This window comes from Mirounga angustirostris, unplaced genomic scaffold, assembly GCF_029215605.1.
Source record: "Mirounga angustirostris isolate CCGP_5_RB_7025 unplaced genomic scaffold, mMirAng1.0.hap1 SCAF_9, whole genome shotgun sequence".
NCBI lineage: Eukaryota > Metazoa > Chordata > Mammalia > Carnivora > Phocidae > Mirounga > Mirounga angustirostris.
This window is the reverse complement of record NW_026991717.1, coordinates 49,789,868-49,815,452: the sequence shown is the minus strand read 5'-3', so window position 1 is coordinate 49,815,452 and position 25,585 is coordinate 49,789,868. Positions and strand designations below refer to the sequence as shown.

At 38.4% G+C, this 25,585-nt stretch overlaps 1 long non-coding RNA gene and 1 other non-coding gene across 2 annotated transcripts in view; both read right to left on the bottom strand.

The window, feature by feature from the left end:
- LOC135361577 (uncharacterized) overlaps nucleotides 1–25,585 on the bottom strand; it is an 89,480-nt gene that overhangs the window by 6,031 nt on the left and 57,864 nt on the right. The window lies entirely within an intron of this gene.
- On the bottom strand, nucleotides 20,879–20,995 carry LOC123862760 (small nucleolar RNA SNORA51). Its single transcript, XR_006795430.1, has one exon. It is a non-coding gene; the product is annotated as a small nucleolar RNA SNORA51 (small nucleolar RNA).

The following is a 25,585-nucleotide window of genomic DNA, read 5'->3' as shown; positions in this document are numbered from 1 at the left end:
TTCAAGAGATAAGTGATACCATAAGACAAAACAATATTAGAATAATTGGGACCCCAGAAGAAGAAGAAAGAGAGAGAGAGGCAGAAGGTATATTGGAGCAAATTATAGCAGAGAACTTCCCTAATTTGGGGAAGGAAATAGGCATGAAAATCCAGGAGGTGCAGAGAACCTCCCTCAAAATCAATAAAAATAGGACAACACCTCAACATCTAATAGCAAAACTTACGAGTTTCAGAGACAAAGAGAAAATCCTGAAAGCAGTTCTGGAGAAGAGATCTATAACCTACAATGGTAGAAACATTAGATTGGCAACAGACCTATCCACAGAGACCTGGCAGTCCAGAAAGGACTGGCATGATATATTTAGAGCACTAAATGAGAAAAATATGTAGCCAAGAATACTCTATCCAGCTAGGCTGTCATTGAAAATTGAAGGAGAGATAAAAAGCTTCCAGGACAAAAACTAAAGGAATTTGCAAACATGAAACCAGCCCTACAAGAAATATTGAAAGGGGTCCTCTAAGCAAAGAGAGAGCCTAAAAGTAACATAGACCAGAAAGGAACACAGACAATATACAGTAACAGTAACCTTATAGGCAATACAATGGCACTAAATTCATATCTTTCAATAGTTACCCTGAATGTAAATGGGCTAAATGCCTCAATCAAAAGACACAGAGTATCAGATTGGATAAAAAAAAACAAGACCCATTGATATGCTGTCTCCAAGAGACTCATTTTAGACCCAAAGAAATGGGCAGAAGACATGAACAGACATTTTTCCAAAGAAGACATCCAAATGGCAAACAGACACATGAAAAAGTGCTCAACATCGCTCAGCATCAGGGAAATCCAAATCAAAACCTCAATGAGATACCACCTCACACCAGTCAGAATGGCTAAAATTAACAAGTCAGGAAACGACAGATGTTGGCGGAGATGCGGAGAAGGGGGACCCTCCTACACTGTTGGTGGGAATGCAAGCTGGTGCAGCCACTCTGGAAAACAGTATGGAGGTTCCTCAAAAAGTTGAAAACAGAGCTACCCTACGACCCAGCAATTGCACTACTGGGTATTTACCCCAAAGATACAAATGTAGGGATCCGAAGGGGTACGTGCACCCCAATGTTTATAGCAGCAATTCCACAATAGCCAAACTATGGAAAGAGCCAAGATGTCCATTGACAGATGAATGGATAAAGAAGATGTGGTATAGGGGGGGGCGGAGCAAGATGGCGGAGGAGTAGGAGACCTGGATTTCGTCTCCTCTCAGAAATTCAGCTGGATAGGGATCAAACCATTCTGAACACCTACAAACCCAACAGGAGATCGAAGAAAAGAAGAGCAACAACTCTCTCATCAGAAAAGCGACCACTTTCTGGAAGGTAGGAGGTGCGGAGAAGTGAATCCGCGGCGATATTCGGGAGGATAGACGGCGGGGGAGGGGCCTCCGTCGGCCGTTTCTGGCAAGTGATAGAGCCGTGGAGCACAAAATCGGAACTTTTAAAAGTCTGCTCCGCTGAGGGACGTCACTCTGGTGGCTAAGCGGGGGGTGGAACCCTCCGGGACAGTGTGGTCTCAGGACCCTCGGGGTCACAGAAAGACCGGGGGTGCCTGAGTGTGGCAGAGCTCCCAGGTAACGGAGCAGGGAAGCCGGCTGCAGAGGCGGAGCCCAGGCGCGGGCTCTCAGCTCGGGGTTGCCATAAACCGTGATCCGCGGCCCAGTCGGGCCCCTGCTCCTCCAGCAGGGACCCAACAAGCGGCATATCCGGGGAGACTCCCCTTCCTCCCCCGGGAGGAGCCGCGCGGGAGTGCACCGCAGGGATCTGCTGGGTTTGGAGACTCCAGACCGGGTCGGGTGCCAGAGATAGAAACGCGTGGTCACAGGCCGGTTGAGCACGGAGTGCAGCTGCAGACCGGGGAGACGGGAGTGACTGACGGCTTTTCTCTGGGGGCTCACTGAGGAGTGGGCCTGAGTTCTCGGCTCCTCCGGGGCAGAGATTGGGAGGCCGCCATTTTCACTCTCCGCCTCCAAAGCTGTACGGAAAGCTCGCAGGGAACAAAAGCCCCGGAGAGCAAACCCGAGCAGATTACTTAGCCGGGAGGGGGCAAGGGCGGGGCAATTCCGCCTCCGGCAGAGACATTTGGGAACCACGGCAACAGGCCCCTCCCCAGAAGATCAGCGAGAACAGCCAGCCAAGACCAAGTTTACCGATCAATGAGAACAGCAGAACTCCAGCGCTAAGGGACTACTGCACATAGAATTCACGGCTTTTTTACCATGATTCCTTAGTCTTTTAAAGTTAATTTTTTTTAACTGTCTTTTTGTCTTTTTATTTCTTTTTGAATTTTTCTTTTTCCCTTTTTCAAACAACATCTTATCAATCCCTTTTTTTAAAAAAATATTTTTATTTTTCATTTTTAGAGTCATATTCTATCCCTTCATAGTAGTTACCCATATTTTTGGCTTATATATATAAGTTGTTCTCTCTTTAAAATTTTGAGATACTTTCTTCTAACAGATTAAAATATACCCTAAATCTCTAGTATATGGTGTTTTCTATTCCCCTGCCTGATCACATCCTCCCCCTTTTTTTTTCTTTTTCTTTTTTCTTTTTTTAAATCCTCTTTCTTTTTCAAACAACTTCTTATCAATTCCTTTTATAAAATTTTTTATAATTTCCATTTTTACAGTCATTTTCCATCCCTTCATCATATCAACCCTTATTTTTGTACATATGTAAGTTTTTCTTTCTTTAAAATTTTGGGAGACACTTTCTTCTAAAAGACCAAAACACACCCCAAATCTAGTGTGTGGCACTGATCTATATACCATATAGATCATATTTGATCACATTCTGGTTTTTCTTTTGTTGTTGTTGTTTTGTTTTGTTTGTTTTTGTTTTTATCTTTATCTTTATCTTTTTCTTTTTTTTTCTTTTTCTTTTTTCTCTCTTTCCCCTTCTTATCCCACTGCTTCAGGTCTTTTCTGATTTGTTTAGAGTATATTTTCTGGGGACGTGGTTACTCTGCTAGCATTTTGTTCTCTCATTAATCTATTCTCCTCTGCACAAAATGACGAGACGGAAAAAATCACCTCAACAAAAAGAACAAGAGGCAGTACCGACTGCCAGGGACCTACTCAATATGGACATTAGTACGATGTCAGATCTAGAGTTCAGAATCATCACTTTAAAGATACTAGCTGGGCTTGAAAAAAATATGGAAGTTATTAGAGAAACCCTTTCTGGAGAAGTAAAAGAGCTAAAATCCAACCAAGTAGAAATCAAAAAGGCTATTAATGAGGTGCAATCAAAAATGGGGGCGCTAACTGCTAGAATAAATGAGGCAGAAGAGAGAATCAGTAATATAGAAGATGAAATGCTGGAGAATAAAGAAGCTGAGAAAAAGAGAGTTAAACAACTACTGGATCATGAGGGCAGAATTCGAGAGATAAGCGATACCATAAGATGAAACAACATTAGAATAATTGGGATCCCAGAAGAAGAAGAAAGAGAGAGAGGGGCAGAAGGTATAATGGAGCAAATTATAGCAGAGAACTTCCCTAATTTGGGGAAAGAAACAGGCATGAAAATCCAGGAAGCACAGAGAACCCCTCTCAAAATCAATAAAAATAGGTCAACTCCCCGACATCTAATAGTAAAACTTACGAGTCTCATAGACAAAGAGAAAATCCTGAAAGCAGCTCGGGAGAAGACATATGTAACCTACAATGGTAGAAACATTAGATTGGCAACAGACCTAACCACAGAGACCTGGCAGGCCAGAAAGGACTGGCAGGATATATTCAGAGCACTAAATGAGAAAAATATGCAGCCAAGAATACTCTATCCAGCTAGGCTGTCACTGAAAATTGAAGGAGACATAAAAAGCTTCCAGGACAAACAAAAACTAAAGGAATTTGCAAACACAAAACCAGCCCTACAGGAAATCTTGAAAGGGGTCCTCTAAGCAAAGAGAGACCCTAAAAGCAACATAGACCAGAAAGGAACACAGACAATATACGGTAACAGTCACCTTACAGGCAATACAATGGCACTAAATTCCTATCTTTCAATAGTTACCTTGAATGTAAATGGGCTAAATGCCCCAATCAAAAGACACAGGCTAACAGACTGGATTAAAAAACAAGATCCATCGATATGCTGTCTGCAAGAGACTCATTTTAGACCCAAAGACACCCCCAGATTGAAAGTGAGGGGGTGGAAAACCATTTACCATGCTAATGGACACCAAAAGAAAGCTGGGGTGGCAATCCTTCTATCAGACAAATTAGATTTTAAACCAAAGACTGTAATAAGAGATGAGGAAGGACACTATATCATACTTAAAGGATCTATCCAACAAGAAGATCTAACAATTGTAAATATCTATGCCCCTAACATGGGAGCAGCCAATTATATAAGGCAATTAATAACAAAAGCAAAGAAACACATCAACAACAATACAATAATAGTGGGGGACTTTAACATCCCCCTCACTGAAATGGACAGATCATCTAAGCAAAAGATCAACAAGGAAATAAAGACTGTAAATGACACACTGGACCAAATGGACTTCACAGACATATTCAGAACATTCCACCCCAAAGCAACGGAATACACATTCTTCTCTAGTGCCCATGGAACATTCTCCAGAATCGATCACATCCTAGGTCATAAATCAGGTCTCAACCGGTACCAAAAGATTGGGATCATTCCCTGCCTATTTTCAGACCACAATGCTTTGAAACTAGAACTCAATCCCAAGAGGAAAGTCGGAAAGAACTCAAATACATGGAGGCTAAAGAGCATCCTACTGAAGAATGAATGGGTCAACCAGGAAATTAAAGAAGAATTAAAAAAATACATGGAAACCAATGAAAATGAAAACACAACTGTTCAAAATCTTTGGGATGCAGCAAAGGCAGTCCTAAGAGGAAAGTATATAGCAATACAAGCCTTTCTCAAGAAACAAGAAAGGTCTCAAGTACACAACCTAACCCTACACCTAAAGGAGCTGGAGAAAGAACAGCAAATAAAGCCTAAACCCAGCAGGAGAAGAGAAATCATAAAGATCAGAGCAGAAATCAATGAAATAGAAACTAAAAGAACAGTAGAACAGATCAACGAAACTAGGAGCTGGTTCTTTGAAAGAATTAACAAGATTGATAAACCCTTGGCCAGACTTATCAAAAAGAGAAGAGAAATGACCCAAATCAACAAAATCATGAATGAAAGAGGAGAGATCACAACCAACACCAAAGAAATACAAACAATGATAAGAACATATTATGAGCAACTCTATGCCAGCAAATTAGATAACCTGGAAGAGATGGATGCATTCCTAGAGATGTATCAACTACCAAAACTGAACCAGGATGAAATAGAAAATCTGAACAGACCTATAACCACTAAGGAAATTGAAGCAGTCATCAAAAATCTCCCAAAAAACAAAAGCCCAGGGCCAGATGGCTTCCCAGGGGAATTCTACCAAACATTTCAAGAAGAATTAATACCTATTCTTCTGAAACTGTTCCAAAAAATCGAAACGGAAGGAAAACTTCCAAACTCATTTTATGAGGCCAGCATTACCTTGATCCCCAAACCAGACAAAGACCCCATCAAAAAGGAGAATTACAGACCAATATCCCTGATGAACATGGATGCAAAAATTCTCACCAAAATACTAGCCAATAGGATCCAACAGTACATTAAAAGGATTATTCACCATGACCAAGTGGGATTTATCCCTGGGCTGCAAGGTTGGTTCAACATCCGCAAATCAATCAATGTGATACAGTACATTAACAAAGGAAAGAACAAGAATCATATGATCCTCTCAATAGATGCAGAAAAAGCTTTTGACAAAGTACAGCATCCTTTCTTGATCAAAACTCTTCAGAGTATAGGGATAGAGGGTACATACCTCAATATCATAAAAGCCATCTATGAAAAACCTACAGCAAATATTATTCTCAATGGGGAAAAACTGAGAGCTTTCCCCCTAAGGTCAGGAACGCGGCAGGGATGTCCACTATCACCACTGCTATTCAACATAGTATTGGAAGTCCTAGCCACGGCAATCAGACAACAAAAAGAAATCAAAGGCATCCAAATTGGCAAAGAAGTCAAACTCTCACTCTTTGCAGATGATATGATACTTTATGTGGAAAACCCCAAAGACTCCACCCCAAAACTGCTAGAACTCATACAGGAATTCAGTAAAGTGGCAGGATATAAAATCAATGCACAGAAGTCAGTGGCATTCCTATACACCAACAACAAGACAGAAGAAAGAGAAATTAAGGAGTCGATCCCATTTACAATTGCACCCAAAACCATAAGATACCTAGGAATAAATCTAACCAAAGAGACAAAGGATCTGTACTCAGAAAACTATAAAATACTCATGAAAGAAATTGAGGAAGACACAAAGAAATGGAAAAACGTTCCATGCTCATGGATTGGAAGAACAAATATTGTGAAGATGTCAATGCTACCTAGAGCAATCTACACATTCAATTCAATCCCCATCAAAATACCATCCACTTTTTTCAAAGAAATGGAACAAATCATCCTAAAATTTGTATGGAACCAGAAAAGACCCCGCATAGCCAGAGGAATATTGAAAAAGAAAAGCAAAGCCGGTGGCATCACAATTCCGGACTTCAAGCTATATTACAAAGCTGTCATCATCAAGACAGCATGGTACTGGCACAAAAACAGACACATAGATCAATGGAACAGAATAGAGAGCTCAGAAATGGACCCTCAACTCTATGGTCAACTCATCTTCGACAAAGCAGGAAAGAATGTCCAATGGAACAAAGACAGTCTCTTCAACAAATGGGGTTGGGAAAATTGGATAGACACATGCAGAAGAATGAAACTGGACCACTTCCTTACACCACACACAAAAATAGACTCCAAATGGTTGAAAGACCTCAATGTGAGACAGGAGTCCATCAAAATCCTAAAGGAGAACACAGGCAACAACCTCTTTGACCTCAGCCGAAGCAACTTCTTCCTAGAAACATCGCCAAAGGCAAGGGAAGCAAGGGCAAAAATGAACTATTGGGACTTCATCAAGATAAAAAGCTTTTGCAAAGCAAAGGAAACAGTTAACAAAACCAAAAGACAACCGACAGAATGGGAGAAGATATTTGCAAATGACATATCAGATAAAGGGCTAGTATCCAAAATCTATAAAGAACTCATCAAACTCAACACCCAGAGAACAAAGAATCCAATTAAGAAATGGGCAGAAGACATGAACAGACATTTTTCCAAAGAAAACATCCAAATGGCCAACAGACACATGAAAAAGTGCTCAATATCGCTCGGCATCAGGGAAATCCAAATCAAAACCTCAATGAGATATCACCTCACACCAGTCAGAATGGCTAAAATTAACAAGTCAGGAAACGACAGATGTTGGCGGGGATGCGGAGAAAGGGGAACCCTCCTACACTGTTGGTGGGAATGCAAACTGGTGCAGCCACTCTGGAAAACTGTATGGAGGTTCCTCAAAAAGTTGAAAATAGAGCTACCGTATGATCCAGCAATTGCACTACTGGGTATTTACCCCAAAGATACAAAAGTAGGGATCCGAAGGGGTACGTGCACCCCGATGTTTATAGCAGCAATGTCCACAATAGCCAAATTGTGGAAAGAGCCAAGATGTCCATCGACAGATGAATGGATAAAGAAGATGTGGTATATATATACAATGGAATATTATGCAGCCATCAAAAGGAATGAGATCTTGCCATTTGCAAAGACGTGGATGGAACTGGAGGGTATTATGTTGAGTGAAATAAGTCAAACAGAGAAAGACATGTATCATATGATCTCACTGATATGAGGAATTCTTAATCGCAGGAAACAAACTGAGTGTTGTTGGAGTGGGGGGTGGGGTGGGAGGGATGGGGGGACTGGGTGATAGACACTGGGGAGTGTATGTGCTCTGGTAAGCACTGTGAATTGTGCAAGACTGTTGAATCTCAGATCTGTACCTCTGAAACAAATAATGCAATATATGTTAAGAAAAAAAAAAAAGAAGAAGAAGGTAGCGGGAGGGGAAGAATGAAGCGGGGGAAATCGGAGGGGTAGACGAACCATGAGAGACGATGGACTCTGAAAAACAGACAGGGTTCTAGAGGGGAGGGGGGTGGGAGGATGGGTTAGCCTGGTGGTGGGTATTTAGGAGGGCACATTCTGCATGGAGCACTGGGTGTTGTGCACAAACAATGAATCATGGAACACTTCATCTAAAACTAATGTTGTAATGTAAGGGGATTAACATAAGAATAAAAAAATTAAAAAAAAAAAAAGAAGATGTGGTATATATATATACAATGGAATATTATGCAGCCATCAAAAGGAATGAAATCTTGCCATTTGCAATGACGTGGATGGAACTGGAAGGTATTATCCTGAGCGAAATAAGTCAATCAGAGAAAGACATGTATCATATGATCTCACTGATATGAGGAATTCTTAATCTCAGGAAACAAACGGAGGTTTGCTGGAGTGGTGGGCGGTGGGGGGGATGGGGTGGCTGGATGATAGACATTGGGGAGGGTATGTGCTATGGTGAGCACTGTGAATTGTGTAAGACTATTGAATCACAGACGTGTACCTCTGAAGCAAATTTTAACATTGTATGTAAAAAAAAAAAGATAACAGGAAGGGAAAAATGAAGGGGGGGAAATCAGAGCAGGAGATGAACCATGAGAGACTATGGACTCAGAAACAAACTGAGGGTTCTAGAGTGGAGGGGGTTGGGAGGATGGGTTAGCCTGGTGATGGGTATTGAGGAGGGCACGTTCTGCATGGAGCACTGGGTGTTATGCACAAACAATGAATCATGGAACACTATATCTAAAACTAATGATGTAATGTATGGGAATTAACATAACAATAAAAAAAAGAAAAAAAAACTTTTAGCCAGAACAAACTGATACTAATCTTCTCATACATTCCTTTTATGCTTTTCTGTTGGAATAAACAACATTTCATCAGTGTTTTATGAAAATTAAAAAAAAAAACTAATGGTGTAATGTATGGTGATTAACATAACATAATAAAATTTAAAAAATAAAAATAAAAAATCACAAGTGAAAGAGGAGAAATAACAACCAATACCACAGAAATACAAACAATCATAAGAGACTGTTATGAAAAACTATATGCCAACTAATTGGACAGTTTACAAGAAATGGATAAATTCCTAGAAACATATAGATGCCCAAAACTAAAACAGAAGGAAATAGAAAATTTGAACAGACTGATAACTAGCAAAGAAATTGAGTCAGTAATCAAAAAACTCCTAACAAACAAAAGTCCAGGAGCAGATGGCTTCACAGGTGAATTCTATCAAACATTTAAAGAAGAGTTAATACCCATTCTTTTTTTTAAAGATTTTATTTATTTATTTATTTTGACAGAGAGAGAGAGCAAGAGAGGGAACACAAGCAAGGGGAGTAGGAGAGGGAGAAGCAGGCTTCCCGCGGAGCAGGGAGCCTGATGCGGGGCTCAATCCCAGAACTCTGGGATCATGACCTGAGCTGAAGGCAGACACTTAACGACTGAGCCACCCAGGTGCCCCAATACCTATTCTTCTTAAACTATTCAAAAAAAAATAAAATAAAGGAAAACTTCCAAATTCATTCGATGAGGCCAGCACTACCCTGATACCAAAACCAGATAAAGACACCAATAAAAAAGAGAACTATAGATCAACATCCCTGATGAACATAGATGTAAAAATTCCAATAAAATACTAGCAAACTGAAGTCAACAACATATTTTAAAAAGTACAACATTCATTCTCAGTAAAAACCCTCAACAAGGTAGGTTTAGAGGGAACATACCTCAACATAATAAAGCCCTTATGTGAAAAACCCACAGTAAATATCATACTCAATGGGGAAACACAGAGTTTTTCCCCTAAGATCAGGAACAAGACAAGAATGTAAACTCTCACCATTTTTATTCAACATAGTCCTGGAAGTCCTAGCCACAACAATCAGACAAGAAAAAGGAATAAAAGCATCCAAATTGGTAAGGAAAAAGTAAAAGTTTCATTATTTGCAGATGACATGATACTCTATGTAGAAAACCCTAAAGACTCTACCAAAAAACTACTAGAACTGATCAATGAATTTGATAAGGAGAATACAAAACCCATGCACAAAAATCTGTTGATTTCTCTACAACAATAATGAAGTAACAGAAAGAGAAATTTAGAAAACAATCCCATTTGCAATTGCACCCAAAATAATAAATAAACAATCCCATTTGCAACTGCACTCAAAATAATAAGATACCTGGGAATAAATCTAACCAAAGAAGGGAATGAACTGTAATATGAAAACTATAAAAAACTGATGAAAGAAATTCAAGACAACACAAAGAATATTCCATACTCATGAATTGGAAGAACAAATATTGTTAAAATGTCTATACTACGCAAAGCAATCTACCCTTTTAATGCAATTCTTATCAAAATACCAACAGCATTTTTCACAGAACTAGAGCAAACAATTCTAAAATTTGTATGAAACCACAAAAGACCCCAAATAGCCCAAGTAACCTTGAAAAAGAAAAGTAAACCTGGAGGCATCACAATTCTGGACTTCAAGTTATATTACAAAGCTATAGTCATCAAAACAGTATGTTGCTCCCACAAAAATAGACACACAGAGGGGCACCTAGGTGGTTAAGTCAGTTAAGCATCTGCCTTCAGCTCACATCATGATCCTGCGGTCGTGGGATTGAGCCTTAACATTGGGCTCCCTGCTCAGCAGGGAATTTGCCTTTCCCTCCCTCTTTGCCCCTCCCCCCTCTTGTGCTCTCTCTCTCTCTCTCTCTCTCTCTCTTAAATAAATAAAAACTTTTTAAAAACAGACACATAGATCAATAGAACAGAACAGAAAATCCAAAAATAAACCCACAATTATATGGTCAATTAATCTTCAATGAAGTAGGAAAGAATATCCAATGGAAAAAAGACAGTCTCTTCAACAAATGGTGTTGGGAAAAATGGACAGCAACCTGCAGAAGAATCAAACTGGACCACTTCCTTACACCACACACAAAAACAAATTCAAAACGCATTAAAGATCTAAATGTGAGACCTGAAACCACAAAAATCCTAGAAGAGAATATAGGCAGTAACTTCTTTGACATTAGCTATAGCAACTTTTTTCTAGATATGTCTCCTGAGGCTACGGAAACAAAAGCAAAAATAAACTATCAAAATAAAATCTTCTGCACAGCAAAGGAAACAATCAGCCAAACTAAAAGGCAACGTATGGAATGGGAGAAGACATTTGCAAATGACATAACCAATAAAAGGTTAGTACCCAAAATATATAAAGAACTTACAAAACTCAACACCCAAAAAACAAATGATCCAATTTAAGAATGGGCAGAAGACATGATAGATTTTTCTCCAAAGAAGACATATAGATGGCCAACAGGCACATGAAAAGATGCTCAATATCACTCATCATCATGGAAATGCAAATCAAAACTACAATGAGACATCACCTTGTACCTGTCAGAATGGCTAAAATCAAAAACACAAGAAATAACAGGTGTCAGTGAGGATATGGGAAGAGGGAAACCCTCTTGCACTGTTGGTGGGAATGCAAACTGGTACAGCCACTGTGGAAAACAGTATGGAGGTTCCTCAAAAGGTGAAAAATAGAACTACCCTATGATCCAGCAATCACACTACTAGGTATTTACCTAAAGAATACAAAAACACTAATTCAAAGGGATACATGCACACCTATGTTTACTGCAGCATTATTTACAATAGGCAAGATAGGAAGAAGCCCATGAAATCTTGCCTTTGCAATGACGTGGATAGAGCTACAGAGTATAATGCTACACAAAATAAGTCAGACAGAGAAAGATAAATACTGTATGATTTCACTCATATGTGGAATTTAAAAAACAAAACAAACAAGCAAAGGAAAAAGATGAGAGGGAGTCAAACAAGAAATGGACTTTTAATAATAGAGAACAATCTGATGGTTACCAGAGGGGAGGGGCATGGGGGATGGGTAAATGGGTGATAGAAATTAAGGAGTGCACTTCTGATGAACACAGGGTGATGTATGGAACTGTTGAATTACTATATCGTACACCTGAAACTAATATAACACTGTGTGTTAACTAGCTGGAATTTAAATAAAAACTTATTAAAAAAAAACAAGTAAATGCATAAACAAGTTGAGGTACATCATACAATGGTATACCACTCAGCAATGAAAAGAATATATGTACTAATATATGCAACAACTTGGATAAATATTCAAAGCATTATGCTAAAGAATAAAGCCCAACCAAAAAAAAAGATATATTTTTTATTATTTCATTTACATGACATTCTAGAAAAGGCAAAACTATAGGGATAGAAATCAGATCAGTGGTTACAGGGACTGGGAAGCAGGAAAGACTGCAAAGGGGCAAAAGAAACTTTTTGATGTAGTGGAAATATACTACAACTTAATAGTGGTGGTTTTTATATGACAACAAATTTACTAAGACTCATTAAACTGTACATTTAAACATAGTGACATTTGTTGTATGTCACAATGACATAGTGACATTTGTTGTATGCATATTATACCTCAATAACCCTGAATGAAAATAAAGTGTATAAAATATATATTCTTGGTAATTTCTTAACATATTCCTCATAAAAGGAAACACGAAAATCCCTACAAGAAACTCTGCACCTTAACCATTTCCTATTTTACGTTGATTTCTGATTTTCTTTATACTGGTAAAAGAGAAATATACAGTTTTCATATAAGCAAGAAAGTGATGAGCATTAGAAGTTCAATATATGTATGTGCCCATAAATGAATCATATTTAGCACCTTTCTGTGATCTTTTCCTCCAAAATTCTCCTATACCATAGCAAACAAATTTTAAAAAGTTGCAACATTATTATTTCTCCAGAAATCTGGGTTCTAGAATACTATTTCAATTTGTACAACTCTAAGAAAGAAAAACTAGAATTGTATGCCAGTACATTCCCACAACAACAAAAAATATTTCCAGTGGCTGAGATCTAGGGCAGAGGGGAACAGAGAGAGGTTTCATATATCGTATTTATTCACACTTGGGAATACATGGTTGAGACAGGATGAGAAAAGAGTTTCAGAAATTACAGAAAAAGAAACAGGAGAGTTTAGAATCCCTAAATCTCTGGCCTCTTGTAGATTTGATTATTTTGGAGAGAGAATCCTAACATAGGCAGTCCAACACATCTTTTCTACTCATGTGGTGACACAGCTGGCTAGGTAGGATGAAAGCATATTAATTCACTTACAAGTCCTCTTCATAATCAAATAAGAGGCTGAAAAGAATGGAAGAGGTGATATTGGGAATTCAGTATCAGTACTGTTTTTCAAAATAATGCAATGGGAACCCTCTTATCTGATGTAACTGGGACCAATTGGTAAATGAACAAAATAACTCAGTAAAAAGGAATCATACAAAGTGATGTACTCATTAAAATTTTTGTTTTAACTTGAAACATACAAATCCATGTTCATTTGCCAGTCTTTTGATGTAGGACCAAGGCCTGCACTCTTAATCAACTGAGCCATCCAGGCGCCCTAAGGCCTGCACTCTTAATATGATAGGAATTAAAACTGATAGCAATATTTATTAGCAACTTGCCTTTAGCAAGTCTTTCCAAAACTTTCAGTTGAACTTTCAGAGAAACAATTCTCTTTTCACACATATAATTCTTTGGTTTACGTAATATTTAACTAAATTACATAATTTCAATAGCAAGTACAACTGGTATTAAGAGCTTTGGGAACAAACACAACAGACTCATGGGAAGCATATAACTCAATTGGCAGGAACAGAGCATGCAGAAGTTTTATATAATCATTAATAGATGTTGAAATTTATCAAAACTTTGTGCTGCATTTATCAAGATAACCATGAAAAAAGTCTTGTTTAGTCAATTAATATAGTGAAGTACACTGATAGAATTTCTGAAGTTAACCATTCTTACTTGATCTGATATTTGTAATATACTGTTGTATATGTTATTTGGGATTTTCACATGCAGGTCATAAGTAAAGTGGACCTTTAATTATCTTTCCTTATACTGTCTTTATCTGGCTTAAGGTCATACTAGACTAAAAAATGAGTTTGGAAGTTTTTCTCTTTATTTATAAAACTTGTATAAAACAGTAATTTTCTTTCACTGAAAATTTGATAGAACTCTCCCATAAAGCCATCTTTGTCTAGGACTTTCAGGGAGTAGGGTTGACATTTCCCACACCTTGAAACCCAGACATGCTCTTTGCTCAGTGTTTCTGAATGTGTTGGCTTATTTGTTTTTCATTAGTCTGCCAGTCCCACAGACTTCCCTCTGATATCTGCAGTGATTTAGCATTGGTAGGGAGAAGGAGAAAGCAACCCAGGCTGAGTGAATCATCTTATCAGAAATCAGAAGTCTCCCAACAGGACTGGAAGGTTTTTGAACACTCACTGTTCTTGGTTAGTCAGTATTCAAATTAAAAAACACTGTAATGATTCAGTCAACTCCCTGCTCAGTCTTATGCACGTTTTCCCTCTATTGATAGTTGGGGTTTTCCACAGCTTCAAAAACAGAGAAATTGAGTGGGACATTCAAAGGTTCAAATGTGTACTCAGAGCTATGAAAAGAAATAATAGCATAGAATCCCCCCTACTCCCAGAATCCCGGTAGCAAAGACCCACTTCTGTGAAAGACCCTCCTGAGACACAGACAAATAAGACGATTCTTGACCAAAGACAGTTTTATTCCCATCTATTGAAAGGAAGAGCCACTTACTGTTAAACTTCAAACATTCCCTTCCCCTTCATGTTGAACACTGGAGTTTCAGCTTTCATCTTCACATCTGAAGTTCTGATTCACTAACATCCTAATGAAAATTTATAGTAGTTTTTAAAGTATATGTAATCCAGATATCAGTTGGCATTGACCTATTTCTTAATATCTAGATAAAGATGGATTTAAATCTCCATGTTATGGATTGTAGAAAAATGCAGTGGCATTCTTAGGATTTCTGCCCATTTTGGGGGAGGGGGTGACATTCTCTAATAGCTGCCTCTACCTCTCTGCCTCTGCTGAGTGAATATTGAGATCCATGGGTCCTCTCATTATTCACTCCCAGCCAGCCCAACCATGCTCTCTGCCTTAGGTTGCTCTTGTCCTTAATTTCCACCCAGTGCACCCTCCAATCAATATATTTTGAGTGAATAGAAAATATTACTGAAAGGTTTTTTGGGGGGGAGGGAGGATCTACATTGCAGCAATAGAAATGATTTAACAATTCAATAAAAGATATTTGTGTTGCTAACAACATGGATGGAACTAGAAGGTATTATCTAAGTGAAATAAGTCAGTCAGAGGAAGGCAAATACCATATGATTTCACTCATATGTGGAATTTAAGAAACAAAACAAATGAACATAGGGGAAGGGAAGGAAAACAAAATAAAATAAAATGAAAATTGAGAGGGAAGCAAACCATAAACTCTAGGAAACAGGACTGTGGGAGGGGAAGTGGGTGAGGGAAAAGGATAATTGGGTAATGGACATTAATGAGGGCACGTGATGTAATCAGCACTGGGTGTTATATGCCACTGATGAATCACTAAATTCTACCCCTGAAAATAATAATAATGATGATGATAATGATAACAATAATATATGTATGTGTATATATATATGTATGTATGTATTTGGTTAGCTCATGGTAAAGAAACTAAAAAAAAAAAAAAGTATTTGTGTTGCTCTTTCCTTGACATCAGCATCAGCCACCCTCCATATTGTTGCTTCTCTCTCCTCTTTCCCCTTCCTCTTTTGTCTCTCCCAACACCCTCAGCCCCCTCTAAACCCCTGTTTGTTTCTAAGGCACACTACTTCAATTATCACAAGTTTGCCTTGGCTCTTGCAGAGCCCATGCCCCACTCTATGGTCTCCTTTGCTTAAAGTAGCTTATCAAGATAAAAATATCTTGCTCTTCTAAACATATCTATAACAATATCTCAAGAGGTCTCAATTAGATCAATTTCACAATTTGGATACATCTGTTCTGTGTAATTAAGTAATATCCTTTTTTCTCTTTCCTTCATCTTTCCATCCACCCTGTACTTTTTCCATCCATTATTTCCCCATTTAGTGTCCTATATCCTGTCCTTGCAAGCCTTCCATTTTAAAAATTAAACTATTATATAAACTTCTATGTTTCATTTTCATACTTCCTTGTTTGCACTCTGTCTCGCTAATAGCTAAATGTTAGCTGATGCTGTGTTAGTTGTTTTCTTTTTCACTGCGGTATTTACATTCTAGTAGAAAAGCTAGGACCTTGCCACACTGACAAAAACAAGTAAAAATGAGGGCATCCTAATCTTGAGCCCAAAGCTAAAAACAAGAACTCCCTTTCCCTTCTTGCCTTTGGTGGCCAACATTCAGCATAGAAGGTTAGTCTTCTTATAAAAAGGAAATACGATTTCGAGAAGTATACAATTAAAAGAAAAATTGAACACATGATATAACTTGTTTCATACTTAGAATCTCAGCATCTTAACCAAAGGCACCTTGGTTAGGTGTGCAGCCCAACTGGCTCATAACCGAGGAGAATGGTCCTTCTTCAAGAGAAGGCCTGGGGAAAAGGCTCTACCATGAGGCATCAGAGTGTGTGAGTTACCCCCTAGGAAGTGGGGCTTGCTCTACATAGCACCCCCTCCCCAGCAGGCAGTTATGTCCCCTTCCTCCGAACTTAGCCAGTTCAGTAGCTCTTCATCGATAGCCCCTTACAGCACTTACCCTTTCTACCTTCTGTTACAGTTATTTACCTTTACATCTTTTCTCCCTGTTAGAAATTAATTCCCTGAGGTCTTTGGTACTTTTCTCTCAGATAAGTGTTTTTCTGATCAAATGTAATCTTGTCAGAGAGCCCTTCCCTGACCAGCCTATGTAAAAATAATACATTCCCCATCACATCTCTCTCCATTTTCTTCTTCATTTTTATTCAGAGCTCTTATCACTACTTGACATATGATATATATTTTTTATCTGTCTCCCAGTACATACCCAGGAATATGACTCACCGAGAAAAAGAAACTTTATTGTGTACCCAGCTCTGTTCCTAGCTTATAAAATAGAGCCTGGCATACAGTAGGCACTGAATAAATATTCATTAAATGGATGAAAAAAATCAATCATAATACCTATCTATCCCCCACAGTACATAGAACAAAGCCTAGCATTTCTTGAGAACCTAGTAATTATTGTTAAAGGGAAGAAAGGGAAAAAATGGTGGTAGGGCATGAAAGAGGAGAGAAGAAGGATAAGTGGAAGGAAGAGGGAAGGAAAGAGGAAAGAAGGAAAAAGGAAGGACTAAATGGCTAAATTAATGAAAAAACGAACAGGTTCTATTTAAGCAACTTTAGGAAATTATGGGAAAGACTGAAAGTGTCATTAAAACCAACTGGTACAGGGAAAAAGGCTCAGATAGTGGCTCATTTCTTTGGTAGAGCCATTTACCGCAGAAAGTCAAGATACAAAGAAAATTACTGTAGAAAAATGCCATCCTACAGTCTGGCCAAGTGAAATATTAGATGAATTTAGGCATTAGCACTGCTTGGCCAAGAGCCACGGAGTTAATTATTGCTTGTTTGAGTCTCTTAAGACTGCACCATTAAAACTTGCATTTTTAATATAATGAATAAACATCTGTGAGCCCCTTAATTAGAGGATGGTCTAGCAAATTAAGAAAATTACTTTTTAAAAAAGAGGAAATTAAGACATGGAATCAGTCCAGGAAATTATTCAACTGCCTCTGTATAGGACAAATTCATATTTTCTTCCTGCCTCTTTAAACACATTTCAACCATAAAACCACTCCTCTTCAGCCCCATCTGACTCTTATCAGCCAAGCCAAGTTGACAAGACTTCATGGTCCAGCTGTTCAACCATTAGGCACATATAAAGATGGGTTTATTCCCTAATGAGCAACGAAAGGCACTGAAGGTGCCAATGAGATAGTAAAGCACAGTGACTAAGAGTTCAGGATCTGAAGTCTGTCTTTTAATTGATGTGACTTTGGGCAAGCTATTTAACCTCTTAACTCTCAGTTTTTATCAATAAAATATATGATAATAATACCTAGTTCATAGTGTTGTAACAATATGGTATATGCAAAAAATATGGTATATTGTATAAGCAAACCTAGTGTCAAATGGTATATTTAGTCTAGTTCCCAGAAAGTGTTTAATGAATGTTAGTTCTTTTCTGTCTTTTTGTATTTGTCCTTTTTTTCTCCTTTGACAGAATAAACTTCTTAAAAGAAGAAACTATGCCTTCTTTCTCCTTGATAATGATTCATTTTAACTAATGAAATGTTCTAAAATAAAATGTGTGTACTCACTTTAGGGGATTCCCTTCATCCTCAATCAGTAATCTCCACTTACATTCTCCTAAAGATAGCATCCAGTTGTGAAGCTGTTAGAAAGACCTCATGAATTTGCAGGTGGTTAGTATGCACCTGTGTGTTATTTTCAGGTAATATTCTGATCCCTATCATCTCTTTGTCTATTTCTCTCCTCTCAATCTTGCTGTCATTTTCTATTTCATTCCCTTACTCCAAAAAGTTACATTGGATATTTGCAACCAAACTCTTCCACTAGTTTGTTTTATACTCACATGAAATTCAAATCATATTCTCTCATAAAATACAATGGCCTAATTGATGAAATACGTGATTTCCCAAGGCAGGGGCTCTGGTCTCTTCACCCCTTCCACTTCTTAAAGAGTCAAAATGCTGCTCCTCTTATTAGCAGGAATGGGAAAAAAGCAGGCTGCTCTATAATACTGAAGCCAAAAGATGAGACAACAGTGATGACATCCTTAACCTTGGTCTGCAGTTCTGACTAAACAAATCTAAGATTCTTTCTTGCCCTTGTTGAACTATAAGAAACCACTCTGTTAACATCCACCAACTCCAGTCCATTCATTTGTCCTGCTTCCATGCCCTAGATTCATCTGGGGATCACACGGCTGTAGCAAGAGAGAATCTCCCATTCACCATGGTGCCCATTTGCACTACCACAATCCAGGGACTTCCTGTAGAAGGAGAATCAAGAAAGGTTAAGAAAGGGGAGTGGCACCTGGGTGGCTCAGTAGGTTAAGTGTGCGACTCTTGATTTCAGCTCAGGTCATGATCTCAGGATCATGAAATTGAGCCCCACGTCAGGCTCCATGCTCAGCAGGAAGTCTGCTTGGGATCCTCTCTCCCTCTCCATTTGTCCCTCCCCTCTAAAATAAATAAATAAATCTCTAAAAATAAAAAAGAAAGGAGAAGAAAGGAGAAGAAAAACTAATGGAAGTCTGCATGTGTCAAAAAAAAACAAAAACAAAAAAGACTCCCCAAAAATTGACAAACACAATGCACTGGAAAAATTATAAACTTGAGGATTCAGAAAAATAAAGGCACAGTTACTTTCTAAAGAACAGAATAACACTTGGAGATCGCTGAGATAATTCCAGTTTCAATGTATTCCCTGTGAAGAAAAAAATCTGGGTTCATCAAGCAGAAATGCTCCCTACCTCTTCTGTATTTAAAAACTCAGATTTACTTGAACTTTTAAGTTCACCATCTGCCAAAAGTCTAAGTCTGTTTTCTTATATAATCAAAACCTGGGTTTCAGCTGGTATTAATAATACATCTATATTACTTCATTTTGGCATGGTTAATGGTAATCATAATCCTTTGAAAAGTCCATAGTTTATTCTGTTTAAAGCTACTGTTAGAGTTAATGCATTTTCATTTTTCTACCTTCCATTCAATTAATCTGAAATCAGATATGCATTTCTTTTGATTGTGTCAACTTTTAGCTTTCATCCCATATACCAAAGTAATAAGTTTGAGTATCTAGCAGATAGGAATAGATTTATGTATTTTGGTTACCAAATCCTATAAAAATCCTTAAAATATGCACAATAGTATCACATTTATGCAAAGGTCATATGTAAAGTAGCTTCAGCCATCTGGGTTGAAGATAAGAACCCACAAGTAATTGAAGGTCAAGGTCTCGGGTACAAAAAGTAGAGGTTGCTTGTTGCTGCTGTAGCAGCCCAGTGGTCTTCTATTGCTTCTTCACTGCCAACTACCCACAGCTGCAAGCAGCCAAAGTCAGACACACTCTGCCAAGGGCAGGAGGAGGAGGAGCTATAGGCACCAGTACCCCACCCCACCCAAAGACATTCTGCTTTCAGGTATCTTCTCACACTACCAGTCTTGCACATTTCTTTATCGTTCTGCCACTCATGACTTCCTTGGAAATGGTGACAATTTCACAACAAGGCTTCTTTCCTACCTAACAGTAGAACTCTTGGCTCTACTCATTTCTTATTGCATTTTCAAGACAGCCCTCCAAGGCTCCAGGAGAAGGAAGGGGCCAAAGAATGAAGTTATTAGTGTTACTGCCTACACAGTATATATTCCTACAAAAATGCCAATCAATGACTCCAATCCCCCCCACCTCCCCAGCATTCAACTTTCTTAGCTGAAGGACCGTAGTCCATTCTATCTACTGTAGGTCTTACTTCCAAAACCAAAGCATCTGTCATATCCCCCAAATCTTCCAAGCTTCCACCAAGAGGGAAACCTCTCTGGTTCCTACAATCAGCTTCCCTCTACCTCTATCCTACAACCACTCCACTCAATGTCCCAGCCTCCCAAAGACAATATGCAGATTACCTGAGGCCACTGAGCTGAAAGCCTCAGGATTTTTCTTCTTTCTTCTTTCTTTTTTAAATTAATTTATTTTTTTTTCTTCAATTCATGTCCCCCTATTCACAATACAGGCAAAGGGCCTGGACTAGGGTATATATGGGTGGATTTACTCTGCCTCCTTTCTCTGTACAATCAGTGTAAGAACAGCCTGTGGTAAGAACCCTCAGGTTTTGGGCAACTCTCCTCCTAGAGCTCTAAAATTGAAACCTTGCTAAGTGGCTCCAACACTGTGTTACCCTGCTTATCACTGAACCGTGTACATCCTAGGACACAGGTCTTGTGGTAGACCTACCACGTGCAGGGCAACACCCCTCCCAGAGCATCTATAAGATACTAATATCTGCAACAACCATGCCTGAAACAGGTTTATGGGCCCTGCGAATAAATGAAGCAGGGGAAAGATTAAACTCCCCTTTCCACAGCCAAGGACTCAAGTCACAACAGGCTTTCTATGGCTGCCCTTCTACGTAGGCCCAGACTGAGCACAAAAGTCTGACACAACTGGTATCTAGTGATTATTAGTAAAAAGATGCATCCAAAATGGAATTCTATTGAGGATAAGAATTCAGATTTAAAGAGCTTACACCAAGTCTCAATCATATGTAATCCAAAGAGAGAGGTCCCCTTTGTATATCAATCTGACCAATAATGATTTGGTTGTCTATAGAATACCGCACTCTGAAGTATAGTAAAGGATATCTTTGGAAATTCATTATAAAACAACCTGTATTAAGGCATTTATAGCTAGAGAGTCAAAATACGTTAGGTTTTCAGAGCAAAGCATAGATGTGCTTGAGGAATGGAGGAAATTTACAGAAAGTCCTAAGTTTAACATTACTTTATTCCCTTTTCCCATTTCTTACTGTCTCAGGAGAAGGGAATAATTCATCTGTCCTTGACTTTTTATATTCATTTACATGTTCCATAAATTATCTTTCTTATACTTATTTCACAGGTAAACTCTTAAGATAAATTCTCAAAAACAAACAAATCTTACTGTATATCTCTTATTTGCTTTTCCCTGTTCTCCATCCTTCTTCCTGCTGCTTACTCGGGGGGTCAAATTTTTCTTTTCTCAACCTTTTCCCTATGGGTATTCTCAATCTCTGCTCCAGCTGACTTGACCTAACCAACATATCTGCCATGAATTTTACATGAATAAATTACCTTACAACCATCCTGTCTTAAGTCTTTTGACTCTTTTCAAAATAAATTATTCAAAATAAATTATTATCCCTAAAGAACTTGAGTTCAAGAATCTGCTGAAGTTATATGAGTGAGGCTTTATAAATTTTTAACTATTTCAGAACAGGTGAGATTGGTTTAACTAAAAGCAAATTACAGATGAATTCAAAGGGAAGATGGAACATTCCCTACTTAAGAGCACTTTTATATTGCTATAACAAATTTGAAAGTCCTGAGATAATTACAAGTTATTGCTTTTCTTTGATTATATAATATATAATATTTTAAGTTGTTTTTATTAGATGCTTTAAACCTTTAGCAGTGAAAATCGCCTACTTACCCAGTGAGCTCTAACCGTCATGCATTATCTGAAAAGAGAAATCTGAAACAATTTTAGGAGATAACAAATATCAGAGGCCTAAAAATGAATTGGACAGATGTGTATGGAGCGAAAAGGGGGAGAGTTCTTAGGGCTAAAATAAAGACATTTGGCTATGTGACTGAAGCAGGTGCCCTGGGGTGGGGAGGTGGATGCAGGTGGGGAGTGAAGGAGTTGAGAGAACCCAAGTAACCAACTGGAAAGCCACGGAATATGTTTTCCAAACTCAGGCAACCTCCACTGCCCCAGCTTCCTCCATCTTCAAACTCCTTCCTAACTTTTTCCAACTGAGGTCTCTGAGATAGGCAAGGGCAAGGGACAAGAGTTAATCTTGGTATCCAAAGACACCAAGGGAAGGAACAGGAAGGAACAAGAATAATAAGCTTACCAATCAGTTCCCCCAAAGAAGATTATAGTAACAAAGCACCCACTTGAACTTCTGAAGGAAGATAGAAAGGAAAGAATGGAGGAAGGGAATCAGAATCCGGAGGGAAAAACAATATTCTTTAGAAACCAGATATTGCATAATCAGCATTTCTTTTATTCCAACTGTCTCCCACAAAGTTAAGAGTCAAATTACTTCCAAAACCTGATCTTTGAATAATTTAACTACTTTACCATCACCCCCCAGGCAAACTGAAATCTATCAGGAAAAGTGTATCAAGAGAGTGTGTGCGCATTAGGTTGTATAAACTCTTTGTAACTGATCAACAGCCAGCATTGAAAACATTCATTATGTAGAATTCAGACCTAAAGATGAATTTTTCCATTTTCACTTTTTTAAAATTCCATTGTTCTCCTACAGAATTAGTAAGATAAAAAAATGTTGTGTACCTTTTTTTTTCTCCTCATTGAAAGGCTGGTAAACAGACTTCTCCAGGCCTTCCAAAGTTATCGCAAATAGCCCAGTGCCCTCTATTGGCGTTCCCGCCACACTGCTTCTCTAGCCTCTGTGGCTACCTAGGTTGTTTTTAAACATTCTGCAGCTACAGCTCCGAAGATAAATTAGTGGCTTAAGAAAAGTGCTGTTTGGATCGAACACAAATCATTTGACAAACAGAAGGAGAAATAGGTATAATGGACTCTAAAATCAAGCAGTACAATTATTTATGGCAGGGGCAATGATTATGTCATTGCCCTCTTTCAAAAAAATATTCAATTTTATTTTTTTAAAAAACAGCTTTGTTACATGACTGAATTACCATTAATTGTGGATTTACATGACTGGCTTCAGAAACAGACAATGAACTGAACCAAATCTAACCAAAGTGATCCAGCAAGCAGGGGAGTGATGAGAGACCATCATGCTAGGCCATAATGGCAGGAACCTAATTTTCTCCAGATTTACATCCTCTTAGTCCGAGCTGGGAATGGGCTAAGGGAGTCATATGTTATGAGAAAACAAAGCTCCTTGAGAAGGACAAGTTGAGCTCTTCCAGAAAGCAACTCTTTCAAACTTCTTGAGAACCATTTCTCGACAGAACCTTTAACCCTACAGTCCTTGATCCAACAGCTTTTTAAATGACATTATAGGGTCATTTAAAATGACCTTGTTGGTGGGGCGGGGTTCCAATAGGAGACTTTGTCCTCCACACAAAGGTTCATTTTATCCTCATATGTGAAAAAACCAGAACCTCCATATTTGCTACCAAAAACTAGCAAATAATCCAAGAGTAATTTAAATCTGGGACCTATGAGGTCTCCCTGTGAAAAAGAGAAAGGACATCCCCAAAGCCCCCTGCTCCATTCTGACTGGTCTGTTCCTGGGGCTAGAGACCTTGTAAGAGACATTCCCTTGCAACACAAGATATCAGGAAATGGTTTCTTTTGCTACTAAAATACTGAATTGTGGTCCTGCCTCAGCAGTGTTGAGTCATTTATGTGCCAGGAATTGGACGCGGGTTGGAGGAACAGAAACAAATAAAACACAGTCTCTACCCACAAGGATTTCAGTCAAGTCGGATACAAAGACAAGTGAACATAATTAGAATATAACACTGTAAACACTAATAAAAATATGTACAAAGTAGGAGCTAAGAAGAGAGGGTTCTAACAAGATCCATGATTTCAAAGTCATAGTTTGTTATGTATCCCCAAATTCATCATTTTCATTCAGTGAGGATTTGGAGACCACCTGGATTCTTCTCATATATTTCTTTTTTTTTTCTTTTTATTGTTTTATTTATTTTTGCTGGACTACTAAACTGATTGTAGTATTTTTGGGGGTTTTTTTTTGCAGGTATAATTTTTTTAAGTGATATCATCCTCACAGCTATCCTGTGAAGTCTCTTCTACTTTTTTTTAAATTTTATTATGTTGTGTTAATCACCATACAATACATCATTAGTTTTTGATGTAGTGTTCCATGATTCACTGTTTGCATATAACACCCAGTGCTCCATGCAGTATGTGCCCTCTTTAATACCCATCACCAGGCTAACCCATCCCCCCACCCCCCTCCCCTCTAGAACCCTTAGTTTGTTTCTCAGAGTCCATAGTCTCTCATGGTTCATCTCCCCCTCCGATTACCCCCCCTTCATTTTACCCTTCCTACTATCTTCTTCTTTTTTTTTTACATATAATGTATTATTTGTTTCACAGGTACAGGTCTGTACATTTCTGATACAGGTTGCAAAGGAAAGAGCTGATGATAAATACATTAGCCAAAATATGACAAAATATGATTTGCTCATAACCAGAGAAGCATCCAACATAAATAGCAAACTACTCAAAAACACAGAAGAGGAGTTTCGAGAGAATGATAGGTTATGTTAGATAGAGATTAGGCTGAGGAAAATTCAAACTGAAAGAATGGACTGCTAGATTTGGCTGTAAAGAGGTCACTACTGAGTTCAAAACAAACCACTTCAGTAGAGTGATGAATACAAGAAGCAGGCTGAAAAAGATGTGTTTAAATAGGAAATACAGCAGTCACAGATAGTATTATAGGTGCAGTTACCTTAAGTGAATGCCATGGAAGACAGCGCAGGGAAGCATCTTCCTCAGGGACAATAGCTCTTCCTATGCAGTGGAAGTTGAGAGCATGGGCTCCCCAGTCATAGAGATCTGGGTTCAAATTCTAGCTGTGCTATTTAAAGTAATTTCACTCCAAGCGTCTATAAAATTAGAAAATCATTGTACTTACCTCGTAGAAAAAGTACCTAGAGAATAAACACTCATTGTGGAAGC